The sequence below is a fragment of the Spermophilus citellus genome (assembly GCF_964194105.1).
Source record: "Spermophilus citellus genome assembly, chromosome: 2".
In the NCBI taxonomy this organism is placed as follows: Eukaryota; Metazoa; Chordata; class Mammalia; order Rodentia; family Sciuridae; genus Spermophilus; species Spermophilus citellus.
Window position 1 is genome coordinate 158,342,890 of NC_138183.1, and position 11,570 is coordinate 158,354,459.

The following is an 11,570-nucleotide window of genomic DNA, read 5'->3' on the forward strand; positions in this document are numbered from 1 at the left end:
AGGCAGGAACTCATTCACTGTTGTATCTCCAGCCCTTAGCACCATGCTGGACAGAGTTAAATAAATACCTGGGATAAGATGAGTTACTAAATTATCAGACTACATGATCTGACAGATGGTTACCATAGTTCTAATCTCTGTGCTACAAGCATTCATAAGACCTTGACGTTAGAGGTCATGTAGCCCAGCACACAAGTCCCTCGTCTCAAGATCCCTGCACAGAGAAGGGTAACCTGAAAAAACCACAAAGGCTAAGAGAACAACATCCAAGGACAGGCTGAGCCACAGGCACTGTCGTTTCTGAAGGCTGGGCTTGTGTCACTGACTGTTTAGAACAAGCTGTTCATGATCTTCTATCCCAGGTCAGGGCTCCAGCCTCTCCAGCTCTGCATCAGATCACTATGATGGCTTCTTCTTGGGCTGATGACATCACCTCCATGATCAGCAGAAACCCCAGACTCCTGCCCAACAGAAATAGTTTTCCAGGAAAGCAAATAACATGAGACTGGTAGCAAGGAACAGGCAACATACAAGAACAAAGGAGACGGCATTTAACAGCAGAGTTTGCTTCGCCTCCCCTGGGACCCACACTGGGACCCATGGGTATTGGACTTTAGTCACCAGCCTCTGCCCTGGTGCTTTGTTTCAGAAACACAGAGGACCTCTTTAATCATAAGCAGAAAGCATGGCTGGCATGGGAGTCTGTAGAAACCACCTGAGGTCAGCAAATGAGAGAAATGCCGCAGCTCAGGAGAAAGGCCAACTCTCACCTCTGCCCGCAGAGAAATGGCGGCTTCTCTGCAGCTGAACCTGAAGAGGCTACAGAGACAACAAACACAAGGTAACCAAGTGTCTAATGACGGGCAAGAGCAGAGAATGCAGGAAGGTCATGGGGACAAATGAGAAAGGACAAGAAGAAAGAGACAGATGAGCACAGAGAGATGAAAGTTGAGAACTTAACGAATTGAACACGTTTTTGCAATCATTGGGAGTCGTGACAGCATGAGGAGGGTTATGAAAGATAACTAGAAAGCTCTAGATCTCTTTGCTGTTATCTCCAAACCCAGACTTCATCTACTTTTAGCTCCCCAACTGTAATCACCCAGGGCTTAGATCCCAAGCCCCTGATAACCCAACTGCCGACATGTCCCATGGCCATTGGACTTATCACAGCTGCCTCACTGGGGATCAAGAATGGCCCCTGAAGTGGAAGCCCTTCACTCTGGCCTCCCCATCATAGGCTTCTACAATGGCACCCACTTGCCTTCTTTGGACCAGTTGTTACTCATCTCCCCCTGACAAGCAGCCAGGAACCTTCAGGCTCTGGAGTCCAGGGGAAATGGTGCCTCATCCCCATCTAAGGCCTATCTCCCAAAACCAGCATGTGCCCCAAACCACTCTCTTCCAGCCCACTTCCCTTCCAGAGGATGCCACTCCCACCCACTGCTGTCCTCATGGGCTCAAGCAAGACCCTCTCATGATGTCACACAATGACATGTTTCCCAAAGTCTGGCTGATTCTGTTCTTGACTTCGTGGGTGAGACATTAAAGCTCAGCTCTAGAGAGCCAAAAAGCTCAGGTTCTTTTTAGTCCTATTTGAATACAGGCTAAAATTTGGAGGTCCAATCCCACTAAGGTTCCCTTCACATGTCAATATCAACAGATTCTCTCAAAACTATCAGCTCAAAGTTGCAGCTTCATAAGATGACACTGCAGGGCTGGCTCTGCCTGTCCTGTGCAGCCCACCTGCAGCTCCCTTGTCCCACCACCTCCAAGCCCTTCCTTCTGTCTAGAGCATCCTTTTCAGTAAGGCCTACTCACCCCCGCTCAGAGGACTTGTACCTTGCCCTGAACATCTGGCTGAGACACACACCTGCCTGACACATAGGAGGTGCTCAACATGCTTCTCAACTGGAAGGGGGTGATTGAAAGTGGGCATGAGGAGATAAATCCTCCAGGGCTACAGTGGGAACACTTGCTGGTCACAAAAATCTAATTTTATTACAGATGCTGAATGCAGGAATTTAACTCTGGGAATATGCTGCCAAATTCACAAATGGAGAAATCTGCATTTGTGAGGTTCATCTATCAAATTACAGGAGAGACTGCATTTCACAAAGTTCCTTCCTTCCCTGGACTAAGCTCTCACCATTGGAAAAATTAGAAAATTTGACTTACGTCACTTAAAACACCTCCATGTTCTTTCTTGAACTCAGAAATGCCTGCATTCCAGCTTTAGGTAACAGGTCTGATCCCCTAGGGCTCAATGCTGGGTTCCTGAGTGGACTTGGAGAGTCAATGAGCTCACCTCTCACCAGAGACTGGTGAGACACATGTACCTTCGAAGTTATTTAAGCCATTGCTTTCTTGGGAGTTTGTCTTACAACAACTTACAGCTCCTTGTGCCCTAAGGAGTAACAAGAGCAAGCAATTTCCTGGCAGGAGTCACATCTGGTTTCAGCTCACAATAGAGATAATACCCTCTGAGGAGCAACTTAATATAATGTGGTGGTTCGGAGCACTCCCAGTAATATTAAAGTTTCCCCAGGGCCTCCCCAACACCACCTATGTTAAGAGACAGTATGGCCTCTCTTCCAACAGCTTAGCTACCTCTTTCCCCTTCCTTTTGTGTCCCCCTCTACTTACCCCTTCAAGGCACAGAAGAGGGATCCAACAGCACCAGCCCACAGCCAGCAGCAACACTGGCCAGCTGAGTAACCTTGAACAAGACACTTGCTTCTCAGGGAAGCCTTTCCCTCCTTCCTCATAGTCAAGGGCTGGGTGAGGTCAGTGGTTCTCAACCCCAGCTATGCACCAGAATCACCAGGAAGCTTTAAAAAAAAATTGGTCTGATATGGGAGTCAGCATCTCAGTGAAAATCAAATTTCTGTTGGGTAAAGAATCTCTACCTTGGAAACTAAATTTAGTTCTCAGATTAACTTCATCAAACCATGTTGCTCTGGTCATAATCCAGCCCTGCACTGCCTTTGCTGGACCTTGTGTCTTATTTATAGCCTAACACTGAGAATACAATCAGATATTACACATTGTAGATTCTTGCTTTTCCCTATAAAATGTTGCTATCTTAGTAACTAAAATCCCATATTTCCTGTGCTTTGTTTCAGAATGCATGAATGGAACTCTAATTGGGGTGGTGGGGACTAAGGTTAGCTGCTTTTCAATCCTACAGGGTCTCCAACAGATTCCTATAGCAGAAAGAACAGGATCTGAAATCATTTGACCTGGATTTGAATCCCAGCGTTGCCAATTATTCGCTGCATTGCTCCAGAAAGTGACATGGTAGCATCCCCTCTGAACAACATGGCCACTTTAACTATAGCCCAATAGCATCCTGCCTGTTGCACAGCCAGAAACGGCAACCCTGACTGAACCCCAGAGTCCAGTTTCTTTAGCTATAAACTGGGAGTGATAATAACGACTACACAGACCTGAGGCAACAATGTAAAACAGCAAGCACCTAGCCTATATAAAGTGCTCAATAAATGTTCATCATTTTCTCCCATTTCCCCTAAAGTGCCCTATATCCCCAAACTTATCCATTTGTACCATGTGAGATCCTCGCAGGACCTGCAGAGAGGCAAGGCAGGCTGAGATGGGCACCCTGACCAGCAAGGCAGCTGCCAACAGCTGTGCAAGTATGCATTACACACTCCTGTGCCTTTTGCTTTGTGATCTTCATAGGTTTGTCTGGTTCCTATCTATCACGGTTTTCTGGAAGATGTCTGTGGAGTGTCTGAAGTAGTGACTTTTTCTAGATTTGCTCTATCAACCAGCAGCCATCCCACTCTTTATGCCCCAATGCAACATCAACACTCCTCAACCAACCAATCCACCCACCCACAAAGTTCTAAGGATGCCCCTCTCAGGGGTACATAAGCCATTCTTTGTGCCCTTTAACATTAATGACACGATGACAGTGGGAAACACAGAGAAACAAATAGAGGGGTTGAATTCCAACAAAAGATGTCTTGCCACTTCCATTCTATGGGAGCTCCCTGTCTCCTCCAATGTAGACAGATCACCCAGCTGCTAGGCAGGGTCTCTAACAGCCACTACACATGAGCTTCCATGTGGAGTAACTCACACCCACATCCATCCCTGCCAGAGGCATCCCCAGACTGTTCTGTTTTGTATTATACCTCCTAGCATAGCAACAGGATACAGATTCCTCAACAGTCAGCGCATAGATGGCCAGAGGTTTCTGATATGACTCAGCAACAAAAAAGGGGGACAAGGTATCAACTGGACTTCCACCTTAGGAAACAGAATTGTTAAATGCCAAGGAAATAAGTCAGTTGGTGGTGAGGGCAGAGGTTAAACTGCCTCAAGGAGGAGAGAGAGGTTGGAAGGACATCAGTGAGCTGGGGGTAAACCCAACAATGAAGCAGCAGCAGCCACAAGGGAAAGAATAGGCAGGAGTGGGGTGCAACGCAAGGCAGTTGTCAGCCTCAAGCAGAGGCCCCAAGAGAAGCAAGGTCACCCCTGCTGTAGGAAACTCAGAACCAAAATGCAGGCTCTGTGGACGTTCTTGCTGCCTTATTGCTCCACTGTCCTTTCTACTCCTTCCCCAACTTCACTTTAAAGGGGACTGATTACCACAACTAAAGAATTCAGCTCAACGATGTAGCAAGTAGAGAGATGGGCAGAGAAAATCAGGAAAGGAAGCAATTGATAAGGAAGCCACCTCAGAGAAGAATAATTATTCCACAGGTTATATGTATTCCAGCATACATATAACCATTTGCAAATTCTTGTTTAGTGAAATGATGAAAAACATGGAAATTGAAGCCAAGTTATCTTTCATGGGTCACTCTGCAGAGTTGTTCGTTTTACTTGGAAGGCACGATGAGAGGCTTTGCAATTAAGCTCTCCCAGTGGAAGAAGGAAGCCACCTCAGAGAAGAATAATATATTCCACAGGTTATATGTATTCCAGCATACATATAACCATTTGCAAATTCTTGTTTAGTGAAATGATGAAAAACATGGAAATTGAAGCCAAGTTATCTTTCATGGGTCACTCTGCAGAGTTGTTCGTTTTACTTGGAAGGCACGATGAGAGGCTTTGCAATTAAGCTCTCCCAGTGGCCTCCCAGTGGCTCGCCTTGAAATACACCCTTGAGGCCACTAGAGGGAGATGCTTCCTCATGAAAATTCACAGCCAGCTCCTACAACAGGACAGAGAAAGAAGCTGAGAAAAGTGCGCACAAAAACATGTCTCCTTCCGCATGGATGCCTATAAAGTTCCAGGTAACTTTGCAATACTAAATATTTCTGGTAAACTATGGTACCTAGGAGAAGTAGCATTTTATTTTAATTTTTATTGGTTGTTTTTAGTTATATATGATAGTAGAATCCATTTTTATATAATTATACCCTCATGGAATATATCTTATTCCAATAAGGACCCCATTCTGGTGGATGTACACAATGATGAGATTCACTGTGGTGTACTCATATATGTACACAGGAAAATTATGTCAGATTTATTTCACTTTTTTCCTTTTCCTATTCCCCCTCCCTTCCCTCCATTCCCTGTTGTCTAATCTACCGAACTTCTCCCCACATCTACCCACCCACCCACCTTATTGTGGTTTAGCTTCCATATATCAGTGAAAACATTCAACCTTTGGTTTGGGGGAGTTGGTCTATAAAGTAGCATTTTAGAATAAGTCTTACTGTCACATCCTAAACTGAGCTGTTGGATTAAAGGAATTCACAGAAAATCTAGGTCAGGAGATATTACCCATGAAGAAAAGTAGGAATAGGAGTGACGAGAGCCAAAATCGAATTCTGCCTATGTTAGCTTTTGTCAAGCTTAGAATCTCCATGGCTCCAAGACTTCAGAGCCTCAAGAGATTTTCAAGTTTTACCATAACTTTTTTTTCACCTGCACTTCAATGACAGACCTATCACCTTCTAGGTCAAGTGGATAACTACATTACAACTAAACCTACCACCAAGGTTGTAGGGAGCACACTGTACTGACACCAGGCAACACTCCCAGATCTGCATGAGCAGAGGTCACCCAAGCTCAAGGGTCACACGACCCCCCGCAGGACACACTCCAGGAAGCATCACCCACCCATAAAACAAATGCTCCCTATATGAAGTTTAAGCTTTGTTTTGGTTTGGTTTGGGTTTTCCAGGAGTGAGAGCTATAAGGAACTGAAACATTGGTTACACTTTAATCACACAACTTAAGAAAATAACTAATTTAAATAGAATCTAAGAAATAAGTAATCAATTACAGAATCATACACTTACAATTACTTTCGACAACCCTATAGCCCCAGCCTCCAGCAGTGCAGAACCGAGAACACTGAAAAGGATCCTGAGGAATGTACTATGTGGCGCCACCACGGCTGGCCTGCAGGAGGGAAAGCGCCCTTTAACAGCAGAGCGCCGTGTTCCTCTTACCTGTCTTCTCCCGAGGTCAGGTCTTGTAAATGAGAGCCAAGTCTGGGGTTTTATCAGAGGCTGCAATGCTTTGGATCTTAAATGTCTGCCAAGGCCATGGGCTGCAGGCCCAGTTGCCTTGGTCGTGGGTCGCTTTTGGGAGGTGATTGTCCCCCTCCACAATGAGCAATATTTTGCCCTTTAATTTGTCATTATTTAGACGTTCATTAATGCTGTTAATTAGCATAAACCAAATTTCCTCCATTTCATTTCAGATACTCAGAATTGTTACAGATGCTGAATGCAGGAACTCTTGCTCAGCTCTGGGAACATGCTGCCAAATTACTCATGATTCACAAAAAACGGAAAGCTGCATTTGTAAGGTTCATTTTTTAAATTACACTCTGGGTAATAAAGGGATGCCAGATGTGTTTCATTTCACAATCTACGTATCATCTTTCCTCAATTCTTAACATAGCCCAGACAGGATTACTCTCTGCCCTTAAATACTGAAAACACAAATATTAAAACATTGTCTTGGTCCCTGAAAGTCAATCTTCATGTCATTGGAGAGGAGGTAGAATCAGCATTCAAGAATGATTTTGTAAGAAAACCCAATGGAGACAGAAGCAAGGTGCAGGGGCAAAATGGCAGAATAACAGGATGGCAGAAAAGCCCTTGTCCAAGTTGCCAGCTTTACTTATATCAACAGGTCACATTAAGTGACTGGCATCCGTAGTACATTATTGTTCATCGTGTCCTGAGGCAGGTTACAGAGTTAGCCACATTATGCAGCTTATTTCTCAGTTCCATGCTATAGTTGCAATATGTAACCTTAGGAGTTTGTGTAGCTCTCAAGAAAGTCCATTGTTTAAAGTTACTGTTATGTGGACAGGTTCAGGTGCAGCAGAGCTTGGTGAAACATTGTGGTTGTCGGAGAATTCCTTTATTCCCAGGAGCTGAGTGCCTGACATCAAGGTAGAGGCTGATCAGACTCTAGCACAGTCTCCTCATGTAGGGCATTGCCACAGCAGCTAGGCATTGCACATGTATTGGTTACCTTACTAGTTCCTGGGGGGAAACTGCAAAATATTTCAAGTGTGGAAAACAGGGTACCTGTTACCCGCCAGGAATTTGCTCACCAGGGGAATGCAGTCCTGTACATTTCCATAGCCAGAGTCCTTTCATGATTTATTCCAAAACATGCTGTCCCAGCAAGGAACCTCAATTGTAAAATAATCTTCCAGACAGGACATTAGGATGATGGGTGTCCCTCCTCACACTTGTAGCTTCACCAGCTGACAAGCTGTTTTCACAGGAAACAGAATACCTGCAGAAGGAGGTATTAACCTCCTAGAAGGGAAGAACATAACCATTCCAAAGCTCCACGGTCAACCACAGCAATACAGAAGCACCCTGTTCTTTAAAGAGCTCACCGGAGGAAGAAAAGGACATTTTGATTCTGCTGAGGCCCTAAAACAGGGGTCAGCAAAATATGTCCTACAGGTCAAATCCAATTTTCTACTGGGTTTCATAAATAAAGTTTTACAGTAACACAGATACAGCTAGTCAGTGACACACCGTCTATGCAGTTAATAGATTGTTTGACCCACACAGCCTAATATTGACTATGCAACCCTTCACAGAAAAGTTTGCCAACCCCTCTCTGGAAGATTTTCAATTATACTCCAAAGATATTTAGGAGCACAACAGAAGACGGCTGTCGAGCTAGGTGACTCAGGAGGCTGAGGCAAAAGGATAGCAAGTTCAAGACCAGCCTCAGCAACTTAAGGAGACTCTGTCTCAATAAAAATTAAAAGAGCTGGGGATGTAGCTCAGTGGCAAAGCATCCCTGGGTTCAATTCACAGTACCCCCTCCCCCCAAAAAAAGCAATCATTTCTACAGCAAAATACCCTTACTCCATCCCTTTATCTCTTAGAAACAAACAACAAAATTAATTCCATCTGTACAGTCCTCATACTCCCTCTAAAATCTGTATCATTCTTCTAAATTCAGAGAACAGAAAGTTTAGACATGGTATTTATTAAATACTTCCACCCTGGTAGAAAACCTGGAGGGAGAGAGAAAGTTTAGGGTGGGTACCACTTAACCACCTTCTTACACTTCTAACTCTCTAACATCCATTTCTTTATAAAAGTGAAAAATACCTGGAGTAAAAAGGATAAATGTTCTACTTACAGAAATCAGAGAAGATAAGCAACTTGCCTCCAATTACACCAGACCAAATTTTGATTTAAAAAAAAAAAAAAAAGATGTTTCAGGGGCTGGGGGTTGTGGCTCAGTGGTAGAGGGCTCACATAGCATGCATGAGGCACTGGGTTTGATCCTCAGCACCATATAAATGTAAAATAAAGATATTGTGTCCACCTAAAACTTAAGGATAAATATTTTTTAAAAAAAGATGTTTCCAGAATTGAAGATTCATGCTACCCGCCCCATCAAAGACCAATATTCAAGAGACAAAGAGTTGGTAGGAAGGAATCAGGTATGGCAATCAGTTGAAGGGCTGGCAACTTGAGAAGGTGGAGGGGTTGGCTAAGTCCCATCTCTGGGGCTCAGGGTGCAAAGGGATCTTAAGGGAAGGAGAGGAGGAACAGGGCAGGAAGGGGAAGTACTGGGAAGGGTTTTCCTCATCCAGGCATTGTCTCCTTTTTTCTTCTCTGAAACACTGTGCTGGACCTTGACCTCCTGGAGCTAGGTCCTGTCCTTGCAGATCTTAGTTTACTGCAAGTCCAGCCTCCCAGAAATTTATAGAACTAAAGACAAAATAGGGGTGTCACAAAGGTCACCAGATGTTCTGGGTTGGGTAAATCTAAAGAAAACTTATTTAGTAATTTATGTTTTAACCATGTCAGTGGAACTTCTCTTGCAAAAAGGTTAGAGAAAGGCAGAAGGGCAGACAGGGGAACATGAAGGACAACTGCAAAAGAGCAACCCTGTTAGAAGGCAGAGGTTCTACAAGGCACAGCCAGTATGAAAAAGGCCTAATATAAGATAACTGTAGTTTTGGGGGTTAGTCTCTGTGTCCTCCATTCTGTACTATTGGTCTACCAATCTGTTTTGGTGCCAATACCATGCTGTTTTTGTCACTACTGCTCTGTAGTATAGTTTAAGTTCTGGTATAGTGATGCCACCTGCTTCACTCTTCCTGCTAAGGATTGCTTTAGCTATTCTGGGTCTCTTTTTTTTACAGATGAATTCCATAACTGCTTTTTCTATTTCTATGAGGAATGTCATTGGTATTTTGAGCAGAATTGCATTAAATCTGTATAGTGCTTTTGGTAGTATGGTCATTTTGATAATATTAATTCTGCCTATCCAAGAGCAAGGTAGATCTTTCCATCTTCTAAGGCCTGCTTTGATTTCTTTCTTTATTGTTCTATAATTTTCATTATATAGATCTTTTAATTCTTTTGTTAAGTTGATTCCCAAGTTTTTTGTTTGTTTGTTGTTGTTGTTGTTTTAAGGCTATTGTAATTGGGGTAGTTTTCCTCATTTCCCTTTCTGAGGTTTTGTCACTGATATACAGAAATGCCTTTGATTTATGGGTGTTGATTTTATATCCTGCTACTTTGCTGAATTCATTTGCTAGTTCTAGAAGTTTTCTGGTGGAACATTTTGGGTCTTCTAGGTATAGAATCATATCATCAGCAAATAGTGCCAATTTGAGTTCTTCTTTTCCTATGTGTATCCCTTTAATTTCTTTTGTCTGTCTAATTGCTCTGGCTAGAGTTTCAAGAACCATGTTAAATAGAAGTGGTTAAAGAGGGCATCCCTGGCTTGTTCCAGTTTTTAGAGGGAATGCCTTTGATTTTTCTCCATTTAGAATGATTTTGGCCTGGGGCTTAGCATAGATAGCCTTTATGATGTTGAGATTTGTTCCTGTTATCCCTAATTTTTCTAGTGTTTTGAACATGAATGGGTGCTGTATTTTGTCAAATGCTTTCTCTGCACCTATCGAGATGATCATATGATTCTTATCTTTAAGTCTATTGATGTAATGAATTACATTTATTGATTTCCATATGTTGAACCAACCTTGCATCCCTGGGATAAATCCCACTTAATCATGATGCACAATCTTTTTGATATGTTTTTGTATTCAATTTGCCAGAATTTTATTGAGAATTTTTGCTTCTATGTTCATTAGAGATATTAGACAAAGGTGCCAAAAACATGCATTGGAGAAAAGATAGCCTCTTCAACAAATGGAGCTGGGAAAACTGAAAATCCACATGCAACAAAATGAAATTAAACCCCTGTCTCTCACCATGCACAAAACTCAACTCAAAATGGATCAAGGACCTAGTAATAAAACCAGAGACCCTATGTCTAATAGAAGAAAAAGTAGGCCCTAATCTCCATCATGTGGGATTAGGCCCCAACTTCCTTAATAATACTCCTTTGGTGCAAGAATGAAAATCAAGAATCAATAAATGGGTTGGATTCAAACTAAAAAGTTTCTTCTCAGCAAAAGAAACAATTTGTGAGGTGAATAGAGAGCCTACATCTTGGGAGCAAATATTTACCCCTCACACATCAGTAGAGCACTAATCTCTAGGGTATATAAAAAACTCAAAAAGCTAAGAACCAAAAAAGCAAATAACCCAATCAACAAATGGGCCAAGGACCTGAATAGACACTTCTCATATCTAGGTGATATGCAATCAATTAATAAATATATGAAAAATGTTCATCATATCTATCAATTAGAGAAATGCAAATCAAAACTAAGATTTCATCTCACTCCAGTCAGAATGGCAGCTATTCTGAATACAAATAACAATAAGTGTTGGTGAGGATGTGGGGGGAAAGATACACTCATACATTGCTGGTGGGGCTGCAAATTGGTGCAGCCAATATGGAAAGGAACATAGATATTTCTTGGAAAATTAGGAATGGAACTACCATTTGACCCAGCTATCCCTCTCCTAGGTCTATACCCAAAGGACTTAAAAACAGCATTCTACAGGGACACAGCCACATCAATGTTTATAGCAATACAATTCGCAATAGCTAAACTGTGGAATCAACCTAGATGCCCTTCAATAGATGAATGGATTTTAAAAATGTGGCATATATACACAATGAAATATTACTCAGCAATAAAAGAGAATAAAATCATGGCA